General features: G+C 46.3%; 1 protein-coding gene across 3 annotated transcripts in view; it reads left to right on the top strand.

Annotated features, from left to right (window-relative positions):
- Nucleotides 1–396: 396 nt before the first annotated feature.
- DENND2A (DENN domain containing 2A) overlaps nt 397–16,099 on the top strand; it is a 60,180-nt gene continuing 44,477 nt past the window's right edge. For 2 of the 3 annotated variants that reach the window (XM_056340313.1, XM_056340311.1), the window contains exon 1: nt 397–533. The gene's annotated coding sequence lies outside the window, so the exon portion shown is untranslated. Of the gene's footprint in view, nt 534–5,460; nt 5,621–16,099 lie in introns of those variants that run through there. The other variant, XM_056340312.1, reaches the window with a different exon arrangement.

Genomic DNA, 16,099 nt, shown 5'->3' with positions numbered 1-16,099 from the left:
ATTGTTTTGCAGACTTGAGGTTTCCCTGGCCAGCCGCTCTCCCGTGAAGCGTCTGTGAGCTGATCGGATGCCGTGACAGGTTCGCCGCAGCAGCGGGAAGCTGTTGGTGTACCTGGTGCTGTTTTGGTGGCAAGTCGGGACTTTCCGCTTTCCCTCGGGTGTTTCTGTTTGCAACCAGAAAGGCGCCTTTGCGCCCCCTTTTTTTTTAATTATTTTTATTTCTGGCCTTGCCAGCAGCTGCCCCCCTCACCTCCGCGCAGCCCCAGCCCCCCGCCGCCCTGGGCGGGGGCCGGCGGCGCAGGACGCGGTATTCCCGGGGGGCGGGCGCGGTTGCCATGGCGGCGGGGCGGGGCGGCGCTCCCGCCGGAGGGCGGCCGGGGCCGGGGCGGCGGGGGGCGGTGGCAGCGGCGCGGCGCTGCATGGCGCGGCGGGCGGGGAAGCCCCCAGCCGCGCGTCCGCACGCCGCCAGCCCGGCGCTGGGCGCCGCCGCCATGCCGGGACACGGCCCCCCACCCCTGCCGCTGCCGAGGAAGGTAGGGGGGCGCGGAGCGGGCCGGGGCAGCGGCGGGCGTTAGCGGGGAGAGCGGGCAGGGGTGCCGGGAGGCAGCTTGCCGCCGCCTGCAGACCGCTCGTCTCTCGGGGCGCGGGGGATCGGTGCCGCTCCAAAAAATCTCTTATCGCTTTTTCCCTTCGCCCCCGCCCCCCCCCCCCCCGATCGGTTTTTCTTCCCCCCGGTACTGTATTCGCTGCAGAGACGGAAACTGGGGGCCGTGAGCCGAGTCCCCCCCCATCCTCCCAGCCGCTGAGGGTACCGCCGTTCGTCCCCGCCGCTTTCCCGCCGGGACGGGGAAGGCTGCTGCTCCCTTCTGTCCCCCGCCGGGTGCGGGTGGGCTGCCGGGGCGGCTCTCGGCCGAGGCCGGGTGGGAGAAGGGCCGCGGGGACGTGGGGAGCTGCTGAAAAGCCGACCCGAGTGGTTCGGGAGCGATGGCGTAGAGGAGCAGCGGCAGCCCAGCCAGCCGGCACGGGGCCCCTGGGTCAACTCAGCCCTGCCTCGGTCTCCGGCAACAAAAAAGGCGAAACTTTGAGCAAATTCCTTGGGGGAAACCCGGGCCCTCCTGGAGCAAGCAGCAGAGTCCTCAGCTGCAGCAAAGCCCTGAATCTCTCCGTGATCATAGCTCTGCATTTCTTTCTGCTCTGCATAGCCTGCTTTTCTCTTACTTTGCCTCCGGCAGGAGAAAACGTTTGCACGGCCGTGCAGCCTGTACCTTAAATGCATTGACCAAGGGTGGCATTTCTGACTCCTGCTTAGGATCCATGAGAATATTCATCTGTCCTGGGGAGAGAAACGCCAGCTTGCCTTCTTGCTGTGGTACCCAGGGATGATGGGTGCTAATGGGTTAGGCATGGATGGGAACAGTGGCTGGGAAGGGAACAGGAAAGAACTTAGAGCTGTCTGCGTCTGTGGTCCCAGGGTGTCAAATGCAAATGGAAAGGTAAACTATGCAAGGGTTTGGGGATTCTTTCAGAGGTTTTGATTGTGAGTCTTCAAGAAGCCTTGCTCTTGATGCTCGGTGCTGGAAGAGGGATGGTGTAGGGGGCAATATGGCTTTCTGACTGCTTGGGGCTGCACTGGAGCCTCAGAGGAGCAGGTAGTGAATGCTAAGCATGGGTTGCTTTGTCCCTGCTCTTTACAAGAGCACAGTTTGTTTCCTGGACAGGTCAACAAGTTGTGTGGGAGCTGTTCCTGACCTTGAGGTGTTCCCCACCACCTTTGCCCTTGCTATTTAGGCAGTGTTGTTCCTTTTGGAAAGGAGCGTCTCTGACCTGGAGCTCAGCTGAGAGCATAGAGGGGCAGAGGGATTTCCATGGAGCTTTCATTTGCTTCTGGGAGGGGAGCTGCTGGTGTTGCTGATGGATTAAAAAGTTGGTTTCTGTGTTGGCTGCCACCTTACTGACCACTCATTCTTGGTGTGTGGTAGCAAAGGCCAATAAAGTGTACAGGCTCTGTTTCTGAATCACCAGAAAGGGAGTTGTTACTGCATCCTGCCAGAGGAAAGGAATGTGTTTCCTCGACCCTTGTGTTACATTCTGAATTGTTGTCATCAGGGTAGTGTTTATGGGGTTTGGTGGTGGTTGGCTTTGGGGTTTTCTTGTTTTGTTTGGTTGGTTGTTTTAAAATAATCCAAACAGTATTTCAGCATGTGAGAATGGATATCTACCATGTTGGGACAGACTTGGAAACAACTGAAAATGCTAAGTATGGAAATGAGAGGAAAGCCACAGGATTTCCCAGGGTAATACAGTGCCTCTTTGAGAAACAGAAGAGAAAACACTGAAAACAAGGCGCTGGAGTGACCTGAGATGTAAAAAGCAGGCTAAAGATTTATGGCTCAGCTGGGACCTCTCTCTGCCTGTGGATGAGAAGGTTGTATGCTGAAGCCCAGGTTGGCCTTTGGTGTCCCTGTCCCAACAGTCAACACAGAAGTTGTTCTGTGTTTATCAGCTCAGATCCCCAAGTATAGTAGTCCTTGTAGACCACAAGCGTGCATGGAGTGTCCCAAATTGTTTTCAGTAGTGTCCCTAGCTTGTTGCCTTGGGAAATCTTTTAGGACATTTTGTCTGCAAACACAACCATGTGATGCTTTTTGTTCTCCAAAAACAAGAAGGGCATTTAGATCCTTTGTCAAGCACTTATAATATGCTTGTCTGTCTCCCATGCCTGGTGTATTTATGTGTTAGAAATGTTTGTTTTGACAAGGAGATGATAAATAAAGACCACTTAAGTGAAAGGCTGTGGGTATAGAGATGGTCTTAATTCAGTAGGAAGTTGGAGCTTTTCCGTTGCGTTATTCTGAATATCAGCTGTAATAGCTAATTCATATGGATAGCAATTAAACCTCTGTTTTGCTGGGTGCTCAGGGGGCACAGAGGCAAATGCAAACCTTGCCTCAAGTTTAAGATATTTGCCGATGAGACCTTGACGCGAAAGAGCCAGATTCTTAAACATGGAGAGATGCTGGGCATTTCACAAGTGCCTGATAATGCCCCCAAATGCATTGTCCAAGGCAGCTGGTTCTGTCTTCCTTTTGTAGCACCTGACATTTATTTATTGACTGGAACTGTGCTGAAGCTGCTTCTTCCTAAATGGAGGCTAGACCAAGGGGAGAAAAGGTTCTGTAGTGCATCATTAAGCCCATCAGAGAGGAGAAGTACCTCTCTTAAACTCTTGTTGAAGCTGGTTAATTGTGATGATCAGCTCTCGTAGGCATCCAGAACTGGGGTATAAGCTCTTTGGGGAAGCATTTTTTTAGCGGAAGGATTTAAGTACTAGTGGCTGATATGTCTGTTGGCGGGATCCCAAGAGCTGGCTGGAAGAGGCCTCTACTATGAAGGAAATGCTGAAATAGGACTTTTAATGAACTTGCATCGCAGTTCCTTAAGACTGAGAACGCTCTCCACAGGGAGGAAGGGAGTGGGACATAGCTAGAAAGAAATTCCTTGTTGCATTTGAGTTCTGACAATGAGTGAGCTCAGTTTTGCCTAGATAGAGCTCATGTACATTGCATCGGAGGGGTACTGATCTGTAGGCACTGTTTTACTCCGGGCTGGAGAAGAGACAGTGTTTTCCTGATTGCATCTCTGAAGTGCAGTGGAAAGCACAATAGCACACATCTTGCTTATGGGATTTTTCTCTCCTTTCCACCTCTAAGCAGCTTTACCAACTACTGGAAATGAAAGCAAAGGCTGAAATGCGTGAATATGCATGCCATTTGCTGGTGGCTTCAGCCCAGGTTTTAGTGAAGACCACTTTTCATTCTCTGTGTCTGTGGTCAGCCTTGTGTACACTGTATGACTGAACTCCGGGCTCCTGACTTCATGAAGGCTGTGCATTTGAAATATAGGCTTCTGCAGGCACCTTGGGTGATCCTGAACCTGAGTGCCGAAGAGAAGAAAGAAGCTAGAGTCCCTGGAGCTGCTGACCCTCTACAACCTGGATTTTCAACCGAGGACCGTGTCCTCGGGTGGAAGCCTGGCACAGAACAGGCTGAGGACAAGTTGAAGGTCCCTGTTGTCGATATAGCATGAAAAGGCATCATCGCTACCTTAGATAAGTAAATACTTCAGGTCTTACAGGCCAGACCTATTCAAGATCTGTCCCAACCTTTACATGGTTCACCACCCAACTGGGACAAGGTACTCTGTCTGTAGACATGGGACTGATGAGGTGAAAGTCGTAAATCCCCAGTCTGGTTCCTGATCGAAGCAATGGATACTTGCTTGCTGCTTATGTGAGTCTTTACCAGCTCATGTTATTTACTGAGCCGGGAGCTCACGGCATAGAACCTGCAGTGAAACACCTTTTGGGGCTCTGCCATCATGATGGTCCTGTCCCTCCTGTGCTGAGATGGCTCTGAGCAGCTCTGAACCATATCATGTGGTTCCAGGCTGTCAACATTGCAGTTGCCAACAGAGGTAGTGCTCTTGGAATAATCCTGGTGTGATGGCCAGGGTAATCCTATGCTGAAACCCCCTGGGTTTGTACTGTTTTGAGGTAAATGTTGCCTAAATATTTGCTGGTCAAATGTGGGGCACTATGTGTGTGCAACAAAGACCTCAAAAGGGGGCTCACGAGAAATCAAGAGGTTTGAAATCCTAGGACTCCTTTCTTTAATGCAGATAACATGTATTAAGAACCTTTTTTCCATCTTTTCTGCAAATAATGCTGTCCCATGGTAAAGCTGAGGGGAAGTCAATTGTAGTTGAGAAGTTAGAAGCTTGAAAGTGTAGTTGTCCTACTGGAATGAACGCTGTGAGTGCTGGTATAATCTTCATCCTTTGTTTCAGTGCTTATTCCCCTCTCCAGGTTAGGGAAACCAGCTGCAGCTGGTATACGGGGATTTAACAGGGCAGATTTAATAGTTACAGTGGTGATTAAAGGTCAGTTTTTACCACTTAAACTTGGTAGGAGTGAGTTAGTATGCCTCTGTACATTTGGCTGAATGTTTCCTGTTTATGTGCTGTTACACGTGTCCTTCACTGAATGCGAGAGATCTGTGTCGGCCGTCTGACAAGCGACTCATGGGTAGTTGGGGTAAAGCCTCAGATTGCTCATCAGAAGCAAGGGGGACAGGAGATGAGGCAGTTGACCTGCAGCTAGGCTACCGTGTTCAGCCCGGGCAGGAGCTGCTGGTCCTCAGTCCCCTCTGCGTTGCAGCCGAAGCTCTTGCTCAGCCCTGTGCTCCTGGGCTGGGAACTGGCAGTGTTTATGCGATGAAAGGGAGCAGAAGATGGCTTTTCCTGAGCGCTGCGTTTGCCCGTACATGTGCTGGCCCAGAGCCAGGATGGAAACTCTGTCCTCATGAGCAGAGAGAGGGAGATGGGAGGGGCAAGAGACAAGAGAGGGGGCCCAGAAGCAGAGGGAGTTAAAATAAAAATACCAACCCACGCAGAGAAAAGCCTCTAACAGATGGGCCTAGCCATCCCCTGGGTTCTTCACGCAGTTGGCTTCACGTGCATCACTGACAAGGCTTCACCTAGAAGTGTGGGTATGAGGCATGGATCATTTTGAGATGCATGATGGAAGGTCAGAGTACAAGGCAAAAGGGAGGAAGCTAGACGGGTAAGTTAGTTGTTATTTGGCGCTCTCTGATGCCTGAGGTGAGGTTTGTGAGTTGCTGCTGGTGCTGTGCCACTAATAAGGCAGATGCCACTGTGTGAGCCATTAGAGGGGCATTTGTTTTCAAGTGTGGCATCCTTTACTGCAGCAAGCATTGCCTTGTCTCCTCTGTAAAATAGTATTGCTAATGCTGATGGAGGTTTGTTTCACTGCTCTTGTTCCTTTTAGCACATGTACAGTAGAGAGCTATCGATCTGGATTGAGACTAGTGTACAGATAGGTTCTGCAAGTAGGTGCTGGCAGCTGTATTTTCCTGTGCCCAGTTCCTCATTAAGCATCATGGTAAGTTATCAGATTTGCCGAACAGTTCAGGATATGGGGTTCTGGCCTTGCTTGGAAGGGTCTTGCCTTGGTTAGATACCCGTGCAGGAGGAGACTGTGCCTGGGAGCAAATCTGATCTCAAAGAAGCAGTTGGAAAAGCTTGGCTGTGAGCTCATTTGAAAATCTGGGCCAGACACTTCAGAAGTTGAGAGCTGATGATAGTTAGGGGCAGCTTGAGTGGGGAAGGGTGCCACCTCACTTGGAAGTGGATGAAAGAGTTCTGGGTGGGACCTTGCCAGGCACTGAGACTCCTGATCCTGCAGATCCCTGAGAGCAGATGGCTCCTGACCAAGTTCAGGCACCTAAGTTGTGTTTCCAGAAACTTACTGGGGACTCCGGCAATCCACCAGAGAGACTGTTTCAGAGGGCAAGGACTTACTGCTCTTTGTAACCACAATAATTTTAAATGGCTAGATGCTCTGTGTTTTAATTAAATTTCCCTTCGGGAATTAAAGTGGTGAAGTGTTTCTGTGATCCTGCTATGCTTAAATATTCTGTATGGTACCCCCACTTGGGCAAATTGTTCAAGCAGACGTGTAGGTCTAAGCGCATGCTTAAATCCACCCAGCAGAACACTTTGGCTGCCAGTGCAGTACATCGTTCCTGCTCAGGGAAGTTAGGCTGGGCTTCGTGCAATCTAATTGAAGATAGTGGGCTTTGAGCATAAGCTTAAAATTAAACACCTGCTTAGGTGTCTTCCTCATCACAAGTGGTGTCTCTCACACTCAGCTGTATTCTGCAGAATCATTTTATATTAGCAATGTCCTTGAACATTGCTTTCCTCTTAATTTCCTGTGAGACTTCTTGCCAAGTGCTTGCTGACAAGCTGTGTTACTGTGAGCAGTTCAGGTGAGATGCTGTCACAGCCCTGGTATTTTGCTAGCATTGTGAATAGGCATGCATATGTGAATGATTAAATGAACCCATCAGGGTGTCATCTGGAGAGGAACAAATGCTGAGCTTGCTTTGCAGGCGGGGGGGAGGATGAGATCCCCCTCTGTATTTTTTGCTGAAAGCTTTTCCCGTCTGCAGATGTGCAGCTGCTGTAGTTCTTTGCCAAAAGCTGGCCGTGACTTTCAGAGCTGGGGAACGTGCACACATCTGTTTGCAGAGGAGAGCAGCGAAGGGGCTCGGGTCTCCTAGGGGATTATGTTCTCGTGATAGATAGTGCTGACTGTCATGGAGGGAAATGGCAAATTTCACAGGGCACTGTGAGGGCACTTTAAAAATATGAGTTTACTTGCTAGTGTCAGCCAAACACTACCTTGCTAAATTAAAAAAGAAAGAGCTCCCAGAGACTTTTCAGACTGTTGGAGCTTTTCCTTTAAAAATGTTAAGCCCCCCCGAAGATGTGTAGATTTTCCACACACAAAAATACAACGTATTTCAGCTGCAAAGCATGCGGTGAATATAGGCGTCATGTTTTCTTCTGGGTAAGAGAGGAGTCTTGGGTTATCCAGAGCTTGGAGTGGCATAGTAGCAAAGGGAAATAAATGCCTCGTAGTAAAATTGAGAAGGGTGTCTTCTTCAGCACATGTAGCACTTCAGAAATCAGCATCTGGCCAAAACAGACCCTGAAGCATCCTCTACAGCCTACTGAAGTTCATGGGAGCTTTTCCGTGAGTTCAGGGAGTTTGGGATCAGGCTGTAATTGAGAATCTGTTTTTCCCTGCCTTGCTATGCTAGGCTGTGTGTGCGGCAATCTGTAGTCAGATTCTGCAAGAGAATTTCTTACTGAAAAGAGATGAGTAAGGTATTGAGCTTTTTCCAGATGATGTTGGAAGCCCTGATCTAGCTGGCTGCCATTTTTCGGCTTTGTCAAACTGTGAGAGAGGCTGAGAGTTTTCCTACTGGGAAATCAACATGTGATAACTGTGTTTTGCATTAGGTTTCTGCCTCTGTCCCCTGAGATTGTGATGAGTGACTCCAAGTTGAAGTTTTGCCACAGTGTCACCTCTCACATACAACAGTCCTGTACTTGTGTTGGTGAAAGATACTCATGGCTATTGCCACTTAACTCTGTCCTGAAGCTTGCCTTTTAGGTATCCTCTAAGTAAGAAACTTTCCTTGTAGGATGATTTAGTGTACACAAATTCAGTAGGAAACCAAGGTTTCCCCTGTTAAATTCCTGAATTCCAATACTAGTCAAAGAAAGACATTTGGGTGTATTTCAAGGAAAAATAGGATTGCCTCTAAAAGGCACAAATTTCATAAAACATTGTCAGAATTCAATGGGGTTGGGTTTTTTTAAACTAACTTGTTCTGACATGCAATATATTGCTTCATGTCCCACTTGCTTAATGTTTGCTTGCATGGGGTAAAATTATTTTCCTGATCCAAAGAAATGAGGAAATATTATCAGAAACAGACATTTGCATTGTCAGAGCAGTGAAGGACTTCAGCTCTGACCAGCAATCGCTGTAGAAATAAAAATTCTAGCTTTTCTGTTCTTCAAACTATTCACATATGCTGATCCCAGTCCCTCTGCTCATTCATGCTCAAGGCAGCCTTCCATTGGATTTTTATTATTATAGTTAGTAGAATAGAATAGACTGTTGCAGTTGGAAGGGACCTACAATGATCATCTAGTCCAACTGATTGACCAATTCAAGGCTGACCGAAAGTTAAAGTTGTTGTCCAAATGCCTCTTAAACACTGACAGGCTTGGGCCGTTGACCGCCTCTCTAGGAAGCCTGTTCCTGTGTTTGACCACCCTCTCAGTAAAGAAGTGCTTCCTAATGTCCAGTTCAAACCTCCCCTGGGGCAGCTTTCAACCATCCACACACCCCCTGTCACTGGGTACCAGGGAGAAGAGACCAGCACCTCCCTCTCCACTCCCCCTCCTCAGGAAGCTGTAGAGAGCAGTGAGGTTGCCCCTCAGCCTCCTCTTCTCCAAACTAGACAAGCCCAAAGTCCTTAGCCATTCCTCATAGGACATGGCTTCCAGCCCTTTCACCAGCTTTTTTCCCTCTTCTGGATGCATTCAGTAGTAGTACTTTATTTTTACTGCAGGTTCCTGGTAAAGATTGGTTTTTGAAATATCAAGCCTGACCTTGGATTATGTTGATTTTTCTTTCTCTTTTTAAGTAAAAAAAAAAAAAATTACCTGTTTCCAGGTGTTGGGTTTTTTTTAATCGACAACCCTTTTTTTTTTTTTGTGAAGAACTTAAGAAGTTCAGCTGCCTCACTGTTTCTGTTGCAAATGTAACTTTTTTTCTTTTTAAACTTATGAACAATATTTCTCAGTGGAGGAGACTTTGGTAGGAATTACCATGAAATCCTTGAATGCAGAATAAAGCAAATTTGCATAAAGACACCCCCCCCCCCATCTAGCTAAATTTAAGTAGGTCATATAACTTCACAGTAAAGAACCTGACTCTTGTAAGCTTCCTTCAGATTACATCAAACATTTTCTTGGAAGTTTCTCTCTCTGTTGTTGGTTTGCTTGGGGTTTTTTTGGCATACCAAATTTAGATCGAACTTGGCAAAAATTGTTTCAGTTGATCAGAAACCACAAGTAATTTACTCATCCAGCAACACTCAAACCTGTTTGTGCTTTATGCAAATTGAGTTGCTGAAACTATACAGCTGTATTTCAGGTTTGTGAGTGCACCTTGCCCAAATAAGTTAGGTTTTGGACCCTTTCTGATCAGGTAAGAGAAACAGATGCCTTTACCGGACAGTTCAGAGTTTGTGAGATGGCTGTCCCAGGAAAAGTTTACTTCTAGAGCACAGATTATCTCTTGCAAGTATTAAAGAGCGGTAGCTCATGTGTGGACATCAAGACTTAGCTGAGGTGGACTGGCCCACTGTTCCAGTTTAGGTCCTGTGTAGAAAATTGTGTTGATCCGAGGTATCTGGGAGTATTTTTGCCATATAAACTGCTTACTCTTATCTCAGTGTACGATATTTTGAAAGGTCAGTCTTGCCAAAGATATGACTTGTAGGACTGATTTCTTACTCATATCATTTTTACCTGTCATAAAAAGTCAGATTTGTGTGAAGAAGGTCTAAAGAAAAGTGATTTCTTAGTTTTGTATGCTAACTGTATTTACAAACAGTATGTATCTCTAATATTCTTTTTGCTTGGGAAGGCATATAAGCAAAGATAACTTCTTGCTAACCTATTTCTAGTGCCAAAATTTCTCCTCTGTCTTATTTTCTTTTTAATATGAATGCAGTGAACCCACTTGGAGAAGTGGATGACAGTTTTTATTAACTAAATCTGAATGTTTGAGTTATTACATGTGGAAGAGATGGGAAGAAGAACGCCTACTTGAATGCCAAATATTTTTCTTACCAGCCAAGAAGTAAATCAAGTATAGCATTACATAAGCTCTTCTTGCACTTCTTCTAATTGAAGAAAATATTTGGGGAATTTCCCCTAAAAGATCGAGTTTAGGTTTAGTTTGCCAGTAATGTCTGTAGACATTCTTTTCAATAAAGAAAATCTAGTTATCAAAAGATCCATTGTGTTCAGCCATGATAATTGAAGCAATGTAGTGCAGCTTCTACCTTTGCATGAAGATGGTGGTTCTGGTGAGGAATACCTGACTGGCCTGCTCATAGGGTGTCTAAGCTAGAGAACGTGCATTTGTTGAATTCACCATCTTCTGCAGGGAGAAAAGCATTTATGGACAGCCTCTTTCCTGAGCCAGACCTTTAGAGCTGAGTGTGATTTTTGGGGCAGTGGGGATAGGAACTTCACAGAGGAACCTGTGTATCACCAGGGTGTTGTACCTAGTAGGTCACCTCTCTCCTAGTGCTGGTCATCTACTGTGAGAGACCTTGTCTCTCACCTGGCGGGAAACACTTGTATTTTTTTAAGGAGGACCTGTAAGACTTGTCCTCTCTGGAGAGGTTTTATGATAGGACTTGAGCTGAGGAGGCTATGCTTGAGGTTCTGTAGGTAGACCTGTGTTGGTGAGGAGCAGAAATGAGTGTGGAGGGTTTAGTGGGTGAAATGCAAGCCACACCATAATCACTGGAGTCAAATTGCTATCTTCAGTACAGCTAGGATTTCTCTTTGCATTGGACTGGAAATGAGATGTTTATGAGCATTTAAGATGAAAGGGGATGATGTTTATTGAATAGTTCAGGGGATAAGGGCTTCTGCAAAGGGTTTGACTCCAGGAGACTCCTACTTTGATAGTTTGTTCTGGGTCCTGTAAAATGCGCCCTTGTGAAATGCATTCAGTGCTGGCTGCTTTGTAGTAATGAGTTTTTCCTGTGCACAATAAACAGTATTGGGGCCCAGTCCAGGACAACATTCAAGCATCTTGGGTGGAGTATACCCTTGTGGTTACCCTGGAATACAAAACTTGGATGCACGTTCTCTGGGTTGGAAGCTTCTGTAAGAAAAACTCTGCTTCAGTTGTGAAGTAAGGGCTTGATGGAGGAATTGTACGTGGGTGCTATGCTTCTGCTCAGTTATCAGACAGTCTGATATATATGAAAGAAAGTAAACAATGAAAATTAAAGTCCTCTAGAGTATGTACTGCCTTTAGCACATCCCTTGGAAGACAGTATTGAACAATATGTGCTTGTTTGATACTCGCTATTTTCTAGGTTTTCTGCTATGAGAAACCCAAAGAAATGCTTCAGCAAAGAAAAAACCCACATCGTCCAAATAAATGCTTTCAGTATTTCTCAGTTTTGTTTTCTTTGTTTTTTGTTTTTTTTTTAATTTAGTTATGAAATAACTTTAAGCTTTTAAAAAAATTGTATCCTGATCTCTCTGAAAGTGGAATGAATTTGGGAAGAAAATATGTTCTTTTTCTAATAGTAAGAATTTACAGCACTTGTCAGTATTTGCCAAGGCAGCCTTGCTGGTGGATTTGTGGCCTCCCTAATAGCTTCCACCAAACTGTTGAAGTTGGTTAGGCACTACAGAATTAGTAGGGACAAAAGACCATGGAAATGTGTTAGGGATAGTGTAACTGTTTATCTTGTTTTAGCAGCCATTTTTTATTGCTCGCTTGATGGTCACTTGGAGAAAAGCAAAAATATTGGGGGGTGGGGCACCTACTAATAGTGTTTTGAAGGGGAGTATTTTTTGCAGGTTTTGTATTTTGTTTGTTTGTTTTCCACAGAGGAAATGAGAGTGAATGTTCTCTTACAGTAATTAATGACGGGTCATCATGGGATAATCCACGTTAGAAGGGATTGCAGGAGGTATCTTTCTGCTCCAGCCTCCTGCTCAAAGAAGTTCAGGACTGAGCTCAGACCAGCTTGCTCAGGGCTTTGTCTGGTTGGGTATTGCAAACCTCCGGAGATGAGGACAGCAGGGCTGTTCCAGAGCTGTTATCCTCATGGTGAAAAAGATTTTTCCTTGTATCAAGTCTCTGCTTTGTTTATACTTGTTACCATTGTCTGTCATCCAAGGGAGAAGCAGCCGAAGAATTTTCTTCAGGTCAAACAGGTGTGCTACACCAATGATTTTGTTTTTATGAGAAGTAAAATGTTTAAAAAGTCACAACAGAGTCTGGAAACCTGAGTCTCTTTTCTAAAAGGGACTGGGTTGTGTGGGTGGTAGTCCAGATCTGACTTAGATATGCAGAGGTGCAGAGTGTCACTGAGTCAGTCTGTCCATCTTCCAAGCTGCTGGGAGGTGGAACCTCTTTAGACCATGCCTCAATTAATCAGTTCTGGAAGTGCCCTCTTCCAGGCCTGTGACCTGTAATCTTGGACATCTCCCATGTTAGCGAGTTCTGCTGGCTGTGGGGAACTGGATGTGGCACCTGATAAGTGCCAGTTTGCAAGTTATGCAGGCACACACAGATGCAGATAGATGTTCTCTCAATTTTCCTAGCGATACCTAGACAACTTCCCCTGTTGCAATCAGTGAATAAGGAACATGTGCTTACAGTTCTTTGAAAATGTTAGCCACTTCTACAGTGTTTGTTTTTAAAAAAATCTGATCCTCAGTTGGCTTTGAAAATGGGTCTTAAACTTCAAAGTCATGTAGTCACTTCTGAAAATTTTACCTTTATTTATTTCCCTAGGGCTCTTCTGCCACAAAGGTGGTGGAAGAATGTACCACCAAGCCAGCATTTTTGCCTGACAGTACCAGGAGATCAGATCTCTTTCCCCTCCTGTTACATAGTTTTCTTTTGTAGTCAGAAGCTGTACCAAAGCCCTTGGGGAAGAATGTGTGGATGGTTATATGCAATGGGTTTGCTTCTTGTGCTCTACCCTTGTCTGGTGGTTTGGGGAGCCAAAAGAGCAGAGGGTCCTTCCTCAAGCTCTTTGGTGCTCAGGTTGCCAAGTGCCCGGTTACCGAGAGGGCGCAGGCCGACAAGCCACAAGGGATGTGGGCTGGTTTTCTGTTTGTGTTGCTTTCTCCTCCGGGGATGCCAGGTGTCAGCGCAGGGGGAAACCCTTGTTCTTCCCCAGGCCCTTGCCCTGCTGACACCCTCCTCTGCCGAGCCCCGTCAGCTGTTCCTGTGCTCGGGATCACCCGGGGAGAGAGTATCAAACCGCATGTGAGAGTGAAAGGGTGGCGGTGGAAGAGCGATTTTTCCCTACGATTTGGGGGTTTTGGTTAGGGTGTTTTTCCCCACTTTTATTGGCCGTGAGCGCAATGACCGCTTAACCACACGGCCCGGGCGTGCGCCCTCCCCCACCTTCCTCTCCCTGGCAGAGCACAGGCTCTCAGATTTCCTCCCAGCGCGGGCGGATGGCGGCTCTCAGCTACATTCCTCTTAGTACAAAAGAAAAGGAAAAACTGCTCTCCATACGGGCAGATGGCCGACTGTTTCCTGGCAGCTCTGCTCCAATGTCCTTTTTCCTATTGTCCTGACAAGCACACGCACACATGCACGCACACACCCACAGAGAGCAGCTTTCCTCCTGGAAAAATAAATAAATGCAAGCCCTTTTTGCAGAGGTTTTTCTTTGGAGCTGTGCAGGTTTCCTCCCCGTGATGGGTAAATCTTTGGCGGCTCACGTGCTGCCTGGGCCCTGCTTTTTGCTGAGGAAAGCTGAATGAGGGGATGGTGTGCTGTGCTGTGGTTGAAAGATTTCAATAAGGAATAAGATCTGCAATAAGCAGGTCCTGCATTTGTGGTGGCTAAGATACGTGGGAGAGCAAGGGTGGGAGGAAAGAGGACGTTGAGCAAGGCAGGGTCTTCGGAACCAGAAAGGAATCTACAGGTGACTTTTTGCTTGCGTTCAAAAGATGATGCTTAATAGAGACAGACTGTAGTGGCAGGTCATGGACTCGGAACTTGTACAGGAAGGTCTGCTGGAGCACGCAGCTACCAGGGCTCTGCAGATGGTGCCCCAAGGTTGTAGCGATGGGCGATTCTGGAAGCTGTGTGCTAAATCCTCATCAGGAGGGGCAAGAGCCAGCATCCTGCAGGGTGAAGGCCACCGAAGGAGAGATTTGCTGAGGCTCTGTTTGTCTTCCCTGATGATAACTTATTTTGGAAGAAGTTGAGGTTCTTCGTTTTAATGCTCTCATTTCCTTTCTGAATGTGAGACAATTTGTCTTCCTGCCAGGAAACTTTTTGCAGAGTTGCTCCTCGAAGGGACCTCTTTGGGTCCTGTTTATGCTAGAATAGCAGAGGTTATCTCACCACATCGAAAATTAATTCCAGTGTGGTTCATGAGCTGAACACTGTGTTTTAGTGGCAGGTTGTTTCCTATACTGTCAAATGTTTGGGTTTCTTATAAGCGTAAAAATAACCCTGAATTCTTTCCAATTCTTTTTACACTAGAAGTGATTTACTGTTGTAGTAGGACTGGTGTATCTGTAACACAGCATTCCTCTTAAAGGAGAGAAAGTATCTACACCAGTTGGCTACGCTGGTAGAAACGTGCATTTGCCAATGTAGTTTTGTCTTTGTCGGGGACTGAAGCCACTGCATCTGCTAGGAATCCTGCCTCTCCATGTGGCTGATAGTACTGCTGGCAAACGTGTGCTTGTGTAAATCTGGTCCATATTTCTTTTGTTTTAGTCCATATTGACTACAGTCATCTTGTATGTGAGTAGTTTCAAAGCCAAAGAAAACAGGTATATGAAACACTGGCTCCACTGATGTCATCACCAAGCTCATGTTCGCTTCAGTAATGTGGGATTCACCGCTAATGTCTTCTTCAGCCTTGACTTAAACTAACTGAATTTTCATTTATTAGGCTGCAAAGCATAAGTAAATAGTATCCCAGTTTGAAAGTGGCTGAGGAACCCCACTGTGTGGACTTGCACTAATGCAAGATCTAAAACACAAGGAGATGGTCTAGTATTGCCAAGAACCATCACAGAAGAGCTGTCCTCTACTCCTGCCTTCACTTCCCAGGGTCTTGGTTTCTCCATCTGGAATTGTATTTTTTTAAAAAAAAATTGTTCATTACTTCCTTGTAGAAAACTTAGCCTGAAACATGTCATTCCACTAAACGTTGTCATTAGACTTCGTTTTAGCAGCCCAGTTGGGTAGTAACTGAGTCTTTCTCTTCCTTCCCATGTTAATATTTTCATAGTATTTGTTAACTTACCTGCCGGAGTGAAGACTCATTGTGTCTCTAAGCAGTAATACAAACCGTACTTGCCACACAAAGAATAACGGTATTTACCTTCTACACCTGCAGGACTTAATCTGTGCTTGCAAGCAGTGAATTGGAAAAAGAGCTTGCTGTTTTGTTTGACATGGTCATGTAACATCTCGCTGCTAACCCTGGAAATGCTGTGTTTTCCAGCTGAGGGTGTGGTTGCCTGAAGGAAACTGGAGGGATGTTGAATACCCTTTGAGTTGTTGAGCTTTTTTTGTTTATTATGTGTTTAGAGGGAGGAACAAAGGGAAAATAAGACAATAGGAAATGTGGGACGAGTTTAATAATAGTGGGTGCAACGTGCCCCACCTTTAACAGAAGACAATTCACATTGTGAGACCCTGTTTTTTATTTCTGTCCTCAGGTCATTTTTTTTTTTGTTTCAGTCTGCAGTTTTTCATGCTGAGCGTTGCCTCTGGCTGAATTACTTCTGAAAGCCTTCAGCCAAAATGTTTCAGCTGTTTCAAAGAGTGAAGCTAGGTGAGAAAAATGTGCCATTTCCCCTATGTTAGAAAGTACATCAGGCTTGTCTTTTATGAAGGCTAATCCTG

The sequence above is a fragment of the Falco biarmicus genome, chromosome 5 (genome assembly GCF_023638135.1).
Source record: "Falco biarmicus isolate bFalBia1 chromosome 5, bFalBia1.pri, whole genome shotgun sequence".
NCBI lineage: Eukaryota > Metazoa > Chordata > Aves > Falconiformes > Falconidae > Falco > Falco biarmicus.
This window is presented reverse-complemented; position numbering and strand designations above follow the sequence as displayed.